At 41.5% G+C, this 12,375-nt stretch overlaps 1 protein-coding gene across 14 annotated transcripts in view; it reads left to right on the top strand.

Moving 5' to 3' along the window:
- Positions 1-193: 193 nt before the first annotated feature.
- Positions 194-12,375, top strand: part of NCOA3 (nuclear receptor coactivator 3) — a 170,185-nt gene continuing 158,003 nt past the window's right edge. For 9 of the 14 annotated variants that reach the window (XM_073309495.2, XM_073309499.2, XM_073309498.2 and 6 more), the window contains exons 1-2: positions 197-367; positions 5,194-5,239. The gene's annotated coding sequence lies outside the window, so the exon portion shown is untranslated. Of the gene's footprint in view, positions 368-5,193; positions 5,240-12,375 lie in introns of all 14 variants that reach the window. The other 5 variants (XM_078848167.1, XM_078848168.1, XM_078848172.1 and 2 more) reach the window with 4 other exon arrangements.

Raw genomic sequence — 12,375 nt, 5'->3', positions numbered from 1 at the left:
CAGAATGATTTAAGGGAAAAAAAATCCCCATCGAGGCCACCGATTGGCGGGGAGCCGCGGAGGCCACTGGGAGAAGAAGTTTAAAAGGGTGTGTGGCTCGGTGGAGGACTACAGATTCCATGGTGAGTCGCAGTGAAGGGGCAGGGTCGCGTCAGGACTACAGGTCCCGTGGTATCCGGCGCGCGTCGGAACTACACATCCCATAATGCACCGCGGTGGCCGGGCTGAGTCCGGCTGTGGCTGGCGGCGGCTCTCGGAGAGGCTGGTTCCTATTTAAACTCAGGCAAGGAGGAAAATGGCGGCGAGGAGCTGAGTGCGGGGGGCTTAGGGAGAAGGAGACGCTAGCGAGCTCTGGCTCCCTTCCCTGGTGGGTACGGCGCGGGGGCGAAAGGTCACAGCAGGGGTGGGGGGTTGAGTCCTCGCTCTTTCTCCTCCGCTTCCAGATCTGGGGGGCCGGTGGCAGGGCAGGACTGTTGCTTGGGAGGGGAGGTAACAGTGTGGGGGCGAGGGGCTGCGGGGCGCCTCTAGCCCCTGTGCTGGGCGTGCTTCCCTTGGTGGCTGGGGTGGAGGGCGCTTCTCGTTTTGGGGGGCTGAGGGATTGCTAAACCCGCGGGTCCGAGCGCGCTCTCCCTCCCCTTGCCAGGAGAAGTTTGAGGGGTGTGTTTGTGTGGCAGGGAGGGCGCTCCCTTAGCCCGCAGTAGAGGCTGTGGGGCCCGGAGATAGAGGGACTCCCCAAATCCCTGTCCCTGATCAGTACACGCCCTGGCAATTTGGGTGAGGGCCCCTTTTGGGGACAGCCGAAACTACAGGAGTGCTCGGGGATTTCTCTGCTCGTCTCCGCTGAGTGGGGGGCGGTGAATTACTTGAGGTAAACTGGGATGAATAGGGCTCGGTGGGTGGGGGCCGGGGGCCCGTCTGGATGTGAGATGATTTCAAAGCCCTTGTTGTTTTGGTAAGTTTCAAGCGTGGCGTCTAGTCGTTGTCGTCTCCCTCGGGAAACACTGGAATGGATGGGAGGGATTGGCAATTTGAGGTGATTTCCGTGTCTGTCTTGTCCTCTTCTGCCTCATAACCGTGGTGAGTGTATGGTGTTGGGAGATGGAGGCAAGAAGCAGCTTCCGGTGTCGTGAGGTAACAGTGTAATGGCTAGAAGGCTAAGGGTGGTGGTGGTGGGCTACTGGTGTGCTTGGCTCTGTGCGGTGCTGTCTGAGGCTGAAATAATTCCAGTGCCCTATTCATTCTGTGCTTGCTTAGTCTTGCTGCTGCTTTTCAGTGTGGTGGAAGCTGTTGCTTCCTAAAGCTCCGCACTTTACTCTGCCAACTCCATCAATTAAAATAGCCTTTAAAGCTATTTTTGTTCATTCAGATGGCTCCTCCTTCCCTTTTAAACTGTTAGAAGGAAGTTCAATTTAATGTATGCATACTTTTGTCTAAAAGTTAATACAGAAAGAAAATGGTATCCTGGCTAAAATTGAAGTGGATCTTTAGACAAAACTGTATAGACACTTGTCCATTTTATAGTACTGCTCAGCCCCAAAAACTTCAAATAGAATTTTTTTTAAATTTGTTAAATCATACATTTTAATATGAAGTGTACTTAGTATTGATGGTGTCTTTGCTGTACATGACACAAAGATGCTTTCATTCTGGGTTTGGGTTTTCTTTGGTACTGCAGATAGCCACAATGTGTAATATATTGTGTTTAGAGGGTGCGAAAAACAAACAAGACTTTCACTAGAAAGTGTCTGATATGAACATTACAGTACTCCTTAATAGTCAATAACTAGTGATGGATTTCAGAGTAGCAGCTGTATTAGTCTATATCCGCAAAAAGAAAAGGAGTACTTGTGGCACCTTAGAGGCTAACAAATTTATCTGAGCATAAGCTTTAGCTTCTGCATATCATTCAGCCCCTCATTGCTACAGTTAACATTGTTCTCCTGTTAATGTAAATAAACAGGAAGGTAAATACCAGCACCTTTGCTGCAGGAATATGAGGTTAAAGGTGAGAGTGGTGGTAGACTAATTAAAAAAAAAAAATTCCACCAAGAAACTCTCTCAACCACCACACCTGAGAAATATGCAGTATTGAACAACAAGCAACTACTTAGTGCAAAAGTGCTGCTTCCAGCCTTGCTTTATCTTGAAGTCTAGGTTCCTATTTTTTAATAGGAAGATATAACATATACTGTCTGTGGCTATATTAATGTATATTAATGTTTTCAGGTTCAGAGCAGCAGCCATGTTAGTCTGTATTTGCAAAAAGAAAAGTAGTACTTGTGACACCTTAGACTAACAAATTTATTTGAGCATAAGCTTTCGTGAGCTACAGCTCACTTCATCAGTGCATATCACTTATCTGGCACCCACTGTACAGCTAAGAGAAAAGTCAGGATGGGAGAAGAAAGAGCTTGACCACAATAGAATATTCTCTCTTAGAGTCCTATGCCTTTTTATAGTCATGCTGAACTAGAGGAGCACTTTACAAGACAAACCTTTATCTTACTGATTTTTGTGTTACTGCTGTATGAGAAAACAAACTGAGGCTTCAGCAAAGGAAGACACTCAGGCTACCTAAATTTTCTATGTAAGATGATATAGGAAACTGTAGTCTGACACTGGAGGTTGCTTCGGGTTCTGCGTTTAAATGAACAGTAATCAAAGATGTTATGATTGCAAAATATCCTGCATCGCACCTTGTGTTGGTATAAGCTGCAGGAGAAATTTCATTGCAGAGATTTAAAAAAAAAATAAAAAATGACCAAGGCCTAAGGAGGGAAACGAAATGGTTTAAACTAGAAAAATAATGGACATAGAGTATATAAGAGAATGGAAGGGAGTCCTTAAAGCTGATTTCTGGAGACAATGCCTATTGATAAGACCCGCCTGTTCATTTTTACACTTTTTAAATCTATTGATTTCAACTTGAATACTGTATTGAGGTGCAACTCTGAAAACTATCATTATATGTAAATTCTCAATTTCATCTTGTACATCAAATGTCTGCTACAGATTATATTCCAAATAACTAAACAAAGGTGCGTTGAATGGCTTTTTCCCCCACTTAAAAAATGGAAAGCTTATGCAATTCTCTCCAAATATCTTGCTTAATTTAAAATGGAAGAGTTTCAAGAATGGATTTACTTTTATGTAATTTGACAACAGTTATCAATAAACTGACTTTTTAAAAGGTAGACAAAATTAAATGAACTTGATTTCAATCTAATTAGTGTAGTGTTAAAGAAATTCTTTGTTAAACATACAAAATGACTACTGATGGTTTTAATATTGACATTTCACAATGCAGAAGAGAACATTTCATGCTTTTTCATATGCCTACTAAATTCAAGAAACCTTTAAGGAACTATTCTACTAGTCAATACTATTAACTTGTTTGTGAAACCATTCTCACTAACTTGCACAGTGTTACCCTTCTGTAAAGCCTACTTAATGGATTGCCTTAGAGAATATCACTTTAAGCACAGGTAGTGGCATGACTTAACTCTTCCAGTGGTCTTAAATTTAGTTTTAAAAGTGTTTTTTTTCCCAATCTTAAAAATGCTAAATTCAATCCTTGCTCTGAAAATCTTTAATATTTTTAATCTGCTAAACAAAGATTTGGGTTCAGGTTGGTCTAGATCATGAGAAAGGAGTTGTCCTAAATAAGTCTCCAGCGGGATTTGTCTAAGTGTCTAAACTATATGGCAGCTTTGCCCTGACTTTACCAGAGGCATGTTGGGGATCAATGACTGAAAAAGCATAGGGAAAGACGAAAGAGTTTGACCAGTTTCTTATGTTCCCATATCTTTGAACAATCTTTTCACCAGTCTGTGACAGTCTGCTTAACTCTGCTGAGGCCATATCTGATGGGGCACTCAGGAAAGTTAAGATGTTAACTAAAGATGTGAAATTAGAGCATCCACAAGGGAGATTAACATGCTTAATTCAGGAGTGAAGTGGTCTTGGTTTGCTGGAGTTTGAGTCTTAATGTGCTTAAACTTGGGGTTTATCTAAGCTTAAAATGCTGCAGCAGCACTTTAGTGAAGACACTAACTATACCAATGGGAGGGATTCTCCCATCAACATCCATGATACACCTCTCCAAGAGGCGGTAGCTAGATCAATGAGAGAATTCTCCCATCAACCTAGTGCTGTCTAAACCAGCAATTAGATTACGTTAAAGGCAGTTAAACCAAAATGCTGCTGCAGTGTAGCTGTGCTGCCGTAGAACTTCAGTGAAGAAGCTACCTAAGCTGATAGGTCCAAACTAGAATGCATCCCTCCTAACCTCCAGTGAATTTTCCTGTTGATCTTGCGACCGTCTCTCAGGTAGGTGAGGTACCTATGCTGATGGGAGAAGGGGTGGGGAAAAGGGTTGGGGCACAAGAGGGGGTCAAGGCGCAGGCTCCAAGCGGTGCTTACCTCAGGCAGCTCCCAGAAGCAGCAGCATGTCCTCCCTCTGGCTCCTACACGGAGGCATGGCCAGGTGGCTCTGCATACTGCCCCTTCAGGTACCGCCCCTGCAGCTCCCATTGGCCCTGTTTGCTGGCCGATGGGAGCTGTGGGAGCAGCTCTTGGGGTGGGGGCAGTGTGCGGAGCCCCCTGATGGCCCAAACGCATAGGCGCTGGAGGGGGGATGTGCCGCTGCTTCCAGGAGCTGCCAAGCACAAGCCTCTGACTCCGTTTCCCAGCAGAAGCTTGAGGGCTGGATGCAGCCCCCAGGATGTAGTGTGCCCACCCCTGCTCTAAAGCTTATTTGAAGGGGCATAAGTGGGCAAGGGATAGCAACATCTACAAAATATAAAATATTGTCCATTTGTGGAGAATTCCAACTAAACTCCTCTCAATGTTTCAATATGTCAAAACATCTAGAAAATATCCAGTATTGCTAAACCCAAGCATTTTTAAAAAAAGATTTGTCTTGTGTTGAGACTTTAGGATTCATGTGCTCAAGCTTGTTTCTGCAACCAGGAGGGTTACAATTTATTGTTTTTAATGAAATCTGGCATTCTCCGATGATGCTTCTAGCAGCTTTCTTTTAAGAAAAACACCAAACTGAGACACTTAAATGTAGCATTGTCAGCTCTCATGATTTTATCATGAAACTGTTTCCCTGCTCTAAACTTGTACAAATTGCAGAACACATTTTGTCTCATTAAGATGTCCTTGTAATGGGATACTTTTCTTCCCTAGGTGAAAACCTTTCCCTGAGACTTAAGAGGCAGCAATTCTGAGAATGGTTAGTAAACACTAGAGATTATCATTGGATATGGTGTTTTAACAAGTCACTTTGGAAATCATTCTTTTAAGGTAGTTTTTCCATGAAGGGAAAATCTGAGAGGGAATTTCAAGGCAGTTCAAGCACTGTTCTGAAAGTTTATCAATCCTAAGAAGAATGAACACTGAGTTCTGAAGGTTTCTAAAAATTTAAATCCAAGTAAAAACTGCAGAGGAGCTCTCTGGATTGCCCATATCTGTAGCTGTTGACATAGGATAGATGGTGTTATCCACTTGGACTTTGTAGTTACAGTAACTTTGTTATATACATACAGAATGAATACTTAAATTTACAACTGAAAACAAACAAAAATCCTGAGAATTGTGTCTAAAGTAGTGGGCAGGAAGCTTGCAGTTGTATTTTAGTGCTTACAAATCGGAAAATAGTAATATAAACAAATGTAGAAGCTGTGTCAGGGAAGCGGGGAGCTCTATGGCCATTAGTATCAGGTTGTTATTGCTTTTAATTTTACTTGCTTAAAACGTAAAGCATCCACCACATCACTACTGTGGATAGTTTTATATCTGTTCATAAGCTACTGAAAACAAGTAATTCTAATTAAGTGTAATTGATACTCCTGCAAATGCAGTAGCGAACACTACTGCAGGACCATGTAATATATTTTTAAATTCTAAAACAATATGGTCATGCTATGACTTCTCCTAATATATGTAGACACAATAATGGTCTTCCTAAATTTCTTTAAGATCTGCATGTGTCAAAAGCAGATTTTCTTTTTTAGAAACTTTAAATTGAGGGGGAAAACTGCCCCAAGAACTGCTTGTCAAATAGCACTTGAGGTCTGGAGAGGAGTCTAAACACTACCTGGGTCTAAAGCTCTGTTATTCAGTTCCATTGGCCAAATATTGAATGAGCTTAGCTGTTTACATTCAGATAATGGTGTAAAGTCAAGTGCAGCTTCCAGTGCTGATTCAGCCCCAAAAGCCTGGTGACAAGATGGCTTGTGAACTAACTTGATAGAAAGTTGATTGACACACTTCTTGTTTAACTTTTATGACTGCCAGTACTAGTCAAAAACACTGTCTCCCTAATGCTATCTCTGACTCAATAATTGAGCTGACAAGGATTTGAGGAAAATATTTGGTAATTCTTTTTGGAGGGCTCTTGTTAATAGAGACAAATCACATTTATTTTATGACAGATTTCAGAGTAGCAGCTGTGTTAGTCTGTATTCGCAAAAAGAAAAGGAGTTCTTGTGGCACCTTAGAGACTAACAAATTTATTTGAGCATAAGCTTTCATGAGCTACAGCTCACTTCATCAGATGCATGCAGTGGAAAAACAGTGGGGAGATTTTATATACACAGAGAACATGAAACAATGGGTGTTACCATACACACTGTAAGGTGAGCTATTATCAGCAGGGGGTAGGGGAGGAGGGAGAGATCGAGAGAGGGGAAAACACAAAACCCCCCACTTTTTGTAGTGGTGATCAAGGTGGGCCATTTCCAGCAGTTGACAAGAACATGTGAGGAACAGTAAGGGGGGGGAGGGGAATAAGCATGGGGCAATAGTTTTACTTTGTGTAATGACACATCCACTCCCAGTCTTTATTCAAGCCTAAGTTAATGGTGTCCAGTTTGCAAATTAATTCTGATTTAGCAGTCTCTCACTGGAGTCTGTTTTTGAAGTTTGTTTGTTGTAATGTTGCTGCTTTTAGGTCTGTAATCAAGTGACCAGAGAGATTGAAGTGTTCTTCGACTGGTTTTTTAAATGTTATAATTCTTGATGTCTGATTTGTGTCCATTTATTTTTGCATAGAGACTCTCCGGTTTAGCCGGTGTACATGGCAGAGGGGCATTGTTGGCACATGATGGCACATATCACATTGGTGGATGTGCAGGTGAATGAGCCTCTGCGATTAGGCCCTATGATGGTGTCCCCTAAATAGATATGTGGACACAGTTGGCAACAGGCTTTGTTGCAAGGATAGGTTCCTGGGTTAGTGTTGTTGGTGTGTGGTTGCTGGTGAGTATTTGCTTCAGGTTGGTGGGGAGCTGCCTGTAAGCAAGGACTAGCCTGTCTCCCCAGATCTGTGAGCGTGATGGGTCGTCCTTTAGGATAGGCTGTAGGTCTTTGATGTGTTGGAGAGGTTTTAGTTGGGGGCTGAAGGTGACGGCTAGTGGCATTCTGTTTTCTTTGTTGAGCCTGTCCCCATGATTTCAACAATTTCCATTCCCCCCCATCAACCTCAGACTTGACCAGACCACACAAGAGATCCGCTTCCTGGACACTACTGTGCTAATAAGTGACGGTCACATAACCACCACCCTATAACAGAAACCTACTGACCACTATACTTACCTACATGCCTCCAGCTTTCAACCAGACCACACAATCCATTGTGTACAGCCAAACTCTGCAATAAAACCACATTTGCTCCAACCCCTCAGGCAGAGACAAACACGGACAAGATCTCTATCAAGCATTCTTACAACTACAGTATCCACCTGCTGAAGTGAAGAAACAGATTGACAGAGCCAGAAGAGTACCCAGAAGTCACCTACTACAGGACAGGCCCAACAAAGAAAACAACAGAACACCACTAGCCGTTGCAACAAAGCCCATTGCCAACTGTGCCCACATATCTATTTAGGGGACACCATCATAGGGCCTAATAACATCAGCCACACTATCAGAGGCTCATTCACCTGCACATCTACCAATGTGATATGCACCATCATGTGCCAGCAATGCTCCTCTGCCATGTACATTGGCCAAACTGGAGAGTCTCTGTACGTAAAAATAAATGAACACAAATCGGATGTCAAGAATTAGAACCTTTTTAAAAAAACCAGTCAAAGAACACTTCAATCTCTCTCTGGTCACTCGATTGCAGACCTAAAAGCAGCAATATTACAACAAAAAAGCTTCAAAAACAGACTCCAAGAGACTACTAAATTCTATTTCCATATGTTTCTCCTCTCCTCCCCCCCCCCCCCCTTCCTCACATGTTCTTGTCAACTGCTGGAAATGGCTCACCTTGATTATCACTACAAAAGGTGGTGGTGGGGGGGGGGGTTCTCTCTCTCTCTCCTCTGCTGGTAATAGCTCACCTTACCTGATCACTCTCGTTACAGTGTGTATGGTAACACCCATTGTTTCATGTTCTCTGTGTATATATAAATCTTCCCACTGTATTTTCCACTGCATGCATCCAATGAAGTGAGCTGTAGCTCACGAAAGCTTATGCTCAAATTTGATAGTCTCTAAGGTGCCACAAGTACTCCTTTTCTTTTTGCACATTTATTTAGTGATTGCAGAAATGTAGTCAATGTCAGGAAGGGTATAATATGAATATTGAAAAAATTAAAATTGAGACTGTATACACCACAAAGTAGTACTGCTATGCAGCATTTTTAATAGTCTGCTAACTGTAGAGGTACTAATCTTAAATTAGATAACAGTAAGTGCTCTGTCATCAGTATTTTAAACTTCCCACTGTAATTGGTGGTAAACTGTTAGTTAAAAGTTTTCTCCTTTCCCTGGGTGGTAGGTGTAGGTAGCAGAGTATAAACAAATCACACTGCATACTTTATTAACTGTCCAGTTCTCAAAAGAAACTTGTTGTCAGGGATGATCTAGGTGTACTTGGCTCTAAGTGCAGGGAGTTGGACTATAGATCATCCTAGCTTATTGCTCCAAAACTGCAGCCAAGACCTGGTGCTGTCGCTCACCTCCAATAGTTCTTTTAGAGCTCAGGATGTTAGAGGCACTGCATCAAACAACATTCAAATGTTTACTTAAGCTTTCCACATTCATATTTGGGGTTCCTCAGCTTTCTCTTGGTCTCATCGTCCTCAGTCTTTGACACTGCGGCTCTTGCTTGATTTAGAGTACAGTAGTGTTTTCGTTAGAGTTCAGTGCTTGCAGGGAATTGTTCTGAAGGAACCAGGTTCTCCAGGATGATTTCTCACCATTTTGTTACTCTGCAGCTTTCCTCAAAATACAATGTGGAAAGCTACAAAGACTTTACTGAGGTGAAGTACTTTCTGGACTTCCTTCTCTCAGATGGTGGAATGTGTCCACACAGTGGATGTATTGGCTCATGTACCTGTTTTTGTCTTAAACTGAAGGCATCCTCCCTTGCTGATGGAGGCGCAATCCCAGCCAAGTACTATAGTGGTGATGTGGGAGTTGGCTTCCCTCTGATAGCCCTGCAGGATTGATTTCAATATCAGTTTTGTGTACCTGGCTTGAGTTTGACCATATAGGGGCACAGTACTCTGCAACTGAGTAACACGGGGCATGACTGGTTGCTCTGTGTTTTGGGATCATCTCCCCATTTTGTATTGGTCAGTTGCTGAAGTATATAATTCCTGGAGTTCACTTTCTTTTTCAGCTTCTTGACATGCTCTTTGAATGTCAGTGTTCTATTTAATGTGACCCTATGATACAACAGATGACTGTAGTACAAGGATTGTACCAACCTGTGCTATTTGAAGTTTTTGCTTGGCTTGCTTATGTTGCAAGGGTTGACATTCAGGTATGAAGTGCAATGGTATTTTCCAAGTATACTCGGGGAGCTAGTTAAGTGTGCTCAGTGTCCTCAAAGATTTGATTATCTGCATAAATTTAATCTTTACATGTTAGATTCTGGTTAACTTGCGTAGACATTAAACAGCCTTGGATCAGTCCATTCAATTGAGTATGTTGTCAGGATGGATGGTCAGACAAGTCTACAAATAGATTCTTGAGCAGGGAGGAAATACCTTGGACCATCTTGCCATTTCTCAAAAATCATTGTTTATTTCTATCGATATTCTAAGGTTTTCTGTTCTAGGCAATCCATAGATTAACAAACACAGCCCATGTATTTGTGCTGGTTCTGAAGCCATCTTCAATAAATTGACTTAAGCTTACAACTTGACCACGTGAATATCCTGGGCAGAAATTGGCTTGGTCATCAGCTGCCCTTCTAATATTGGTGCTAGGCTACCATTATCACCTGCTCACATAGCTAGTAGGTTAAGCAGAGTAAAGATGTTGGATGGTAACTCTGGAATTGAGCAGAGCAACCACTTTGGTGCGCCTGAGTGTTTCATTGTCTCCATCCTAGAGTTAAAGTCAAGAAACCACTTCTGTGGTACTCCTCCCCCTCCCCCCCCCCCCCCCAAAAAAAAATAAGTGTGGTAATAGTTCATTAGATACATAGTAGTTGCTTCCCACAATTAGGGTTTTTATGGCTATGTTCAGTTCTTCAGTGTTAAGCTGCTCATTGTGGACTTTGCCCTCTCTAGGGAGTATGCAAAGTTTTGCTTGTTTCGTTCTATTCTTTATTTTGTGGTTTACTGTTTAGAATGAGTTGGTATGTGACTTGGTTGGGAGAGACTATGGGAATGTACTTGGGCTATAATGCATCAGTTTGTGACCAGGGATGGGGTGGGAGGGAAGAGGGACTGTCATGTTTTTTTGTTTGCTGTTATGGCACAGGGTTTGTTTGTCAGCTCTCTCTCTCTCCAGCTGCTCCTTTCCAATCTCTCATAAGCATTTTGCTGAGTCTAATAGCTTTTTTTCACCAAAGGGATCCAAATCAAATAATTTTAATCTTGTTGGCTTGTCTGTTGTGAAAGCCATGTATGTGTGTCTGATACCTCTGGGGATGTACTTTTGGACAGTCTTTCCACACCAGGGAGACACATTCTCTGTAGTGCTTGCATATTGGAGTAGTAATACAGAAGGCTTTGTCCAATTCAGAGGTAAAGCTTCGTGAGGTCCTTTCTAGCCTTAACTTTTTTTTAAGTAGATGGTACAAATGCATTGCTGTTATGTATGTTGAATATTCTGCGTCCTTTCTCTTCTGATCTTCTCCCCTGCCCCCAATGCATTTATCCTTCCAACACAATGGAATGGCTGGGGAGAACAATTGTGGCCTTACTCTTCAAACTGAATTCAAACACAGTACAAAAGCAAAGACAGCATCACGATGTAACTGTCAATTGCTGTCCAACTTCGGCCATCAGAGTATACTACTACATTCAGTATAGTGCACTTTGTATAGGAACTATAGGCCTACATTCAATATGGTGTTTTTAACAAAATACAAAATCTTAATGCAGCTCTTACTGTATCTAATATCTGGGAGGTGAGGTCATCAACTTTTATGCAGTTTATGAAGTCTGCAAAATAAAGAGATTCTACTTTGAGTATTTTTCAGTAACTGGTGTTGGCATGTACATAACTTGGTGATTACTATATTTGCAATCCTCTAATTTTAAAACTTTCTACTTTAATCAGAATCAGTTTTTAAAATCTATAATTGCAGATGTATAATTTTGAGCAGGCTAAAATTAGTCTTGTTTAAAATAGGTAACATTTTTAAAACAAAGTATAAAGGGAGGAAACATAACCTAAAAATCTTGTTTAGATGCTAGGAACATTACATGGCATCATGCACTGGTATACTGCTTTCTTCATTTGTAAACCAATGACATACAGCTATTTATGTTCAAGCTTGTTTAAAAGCCTTGGTTTGTAATTAAAACTTCTCATCTGAAACAGCTTTCTTAAGAACATAATTAAGGATTTTTTTAAAATTTGGTCTAATATAAATATAAATATCATTTGTTGGCCTGGATCTTATTGATAAAACATGGCTCTAAATCAGGGAAATGAAGTCCAAAACAGCACTTTACAAAGTTACCCTCTTCTCTTTAATAAATATAAAGAATGTCCTTATTAAGGGAAAGAAGGATATTCAAGGCTGAACTAGTAGACTTATATTGTATTGAGCAGTTTGCTTTATTCGATCTAGTTTTGTGTACACAGCTGTACTAGGTGAGCTTCCAAGGGTTCTATATCATTTTGAAAGTCCCTTCAAAATATACATACTTATCTGGATTTCAAATTAATTTACTATCTCCCTCCCCAATGTGGCATGTGTTTCAAAATGGCTATGTAACACTTCTCTCATTCTGGTTCAGTTCTCTGGATTTTTATTGCTATTGGCGATGCTTTTATCCCAAAAAAACTTGTTTAAATTATGGGTTCTGTCAAGTCAGAACTCTAGAGTTGGTTGGGCTTTAGTTTTGAGAATTTTTTATAGATCTCTGAAGCAGTGGAAATTTCCAAGATTCA

Source organism: Lepidochelys kempii, chromosome 13 (assembly GCF_965140285.1).
Source record: "Lepidochelys kempii isolate rLepKem1 chromosome 13, rLepKem1.hap1, whole genome shotgun sequence".
Classification (NCBI taxonomy): domain Eukaryota; kingdom Metazoa; phylum Chordata; order Testudines; family Cheloniidae; genus Lepidochelys; species Lepidochelys kempii.
This window is presented reverse-complemented; position numbering and strand designations above follow the sequence as displayed.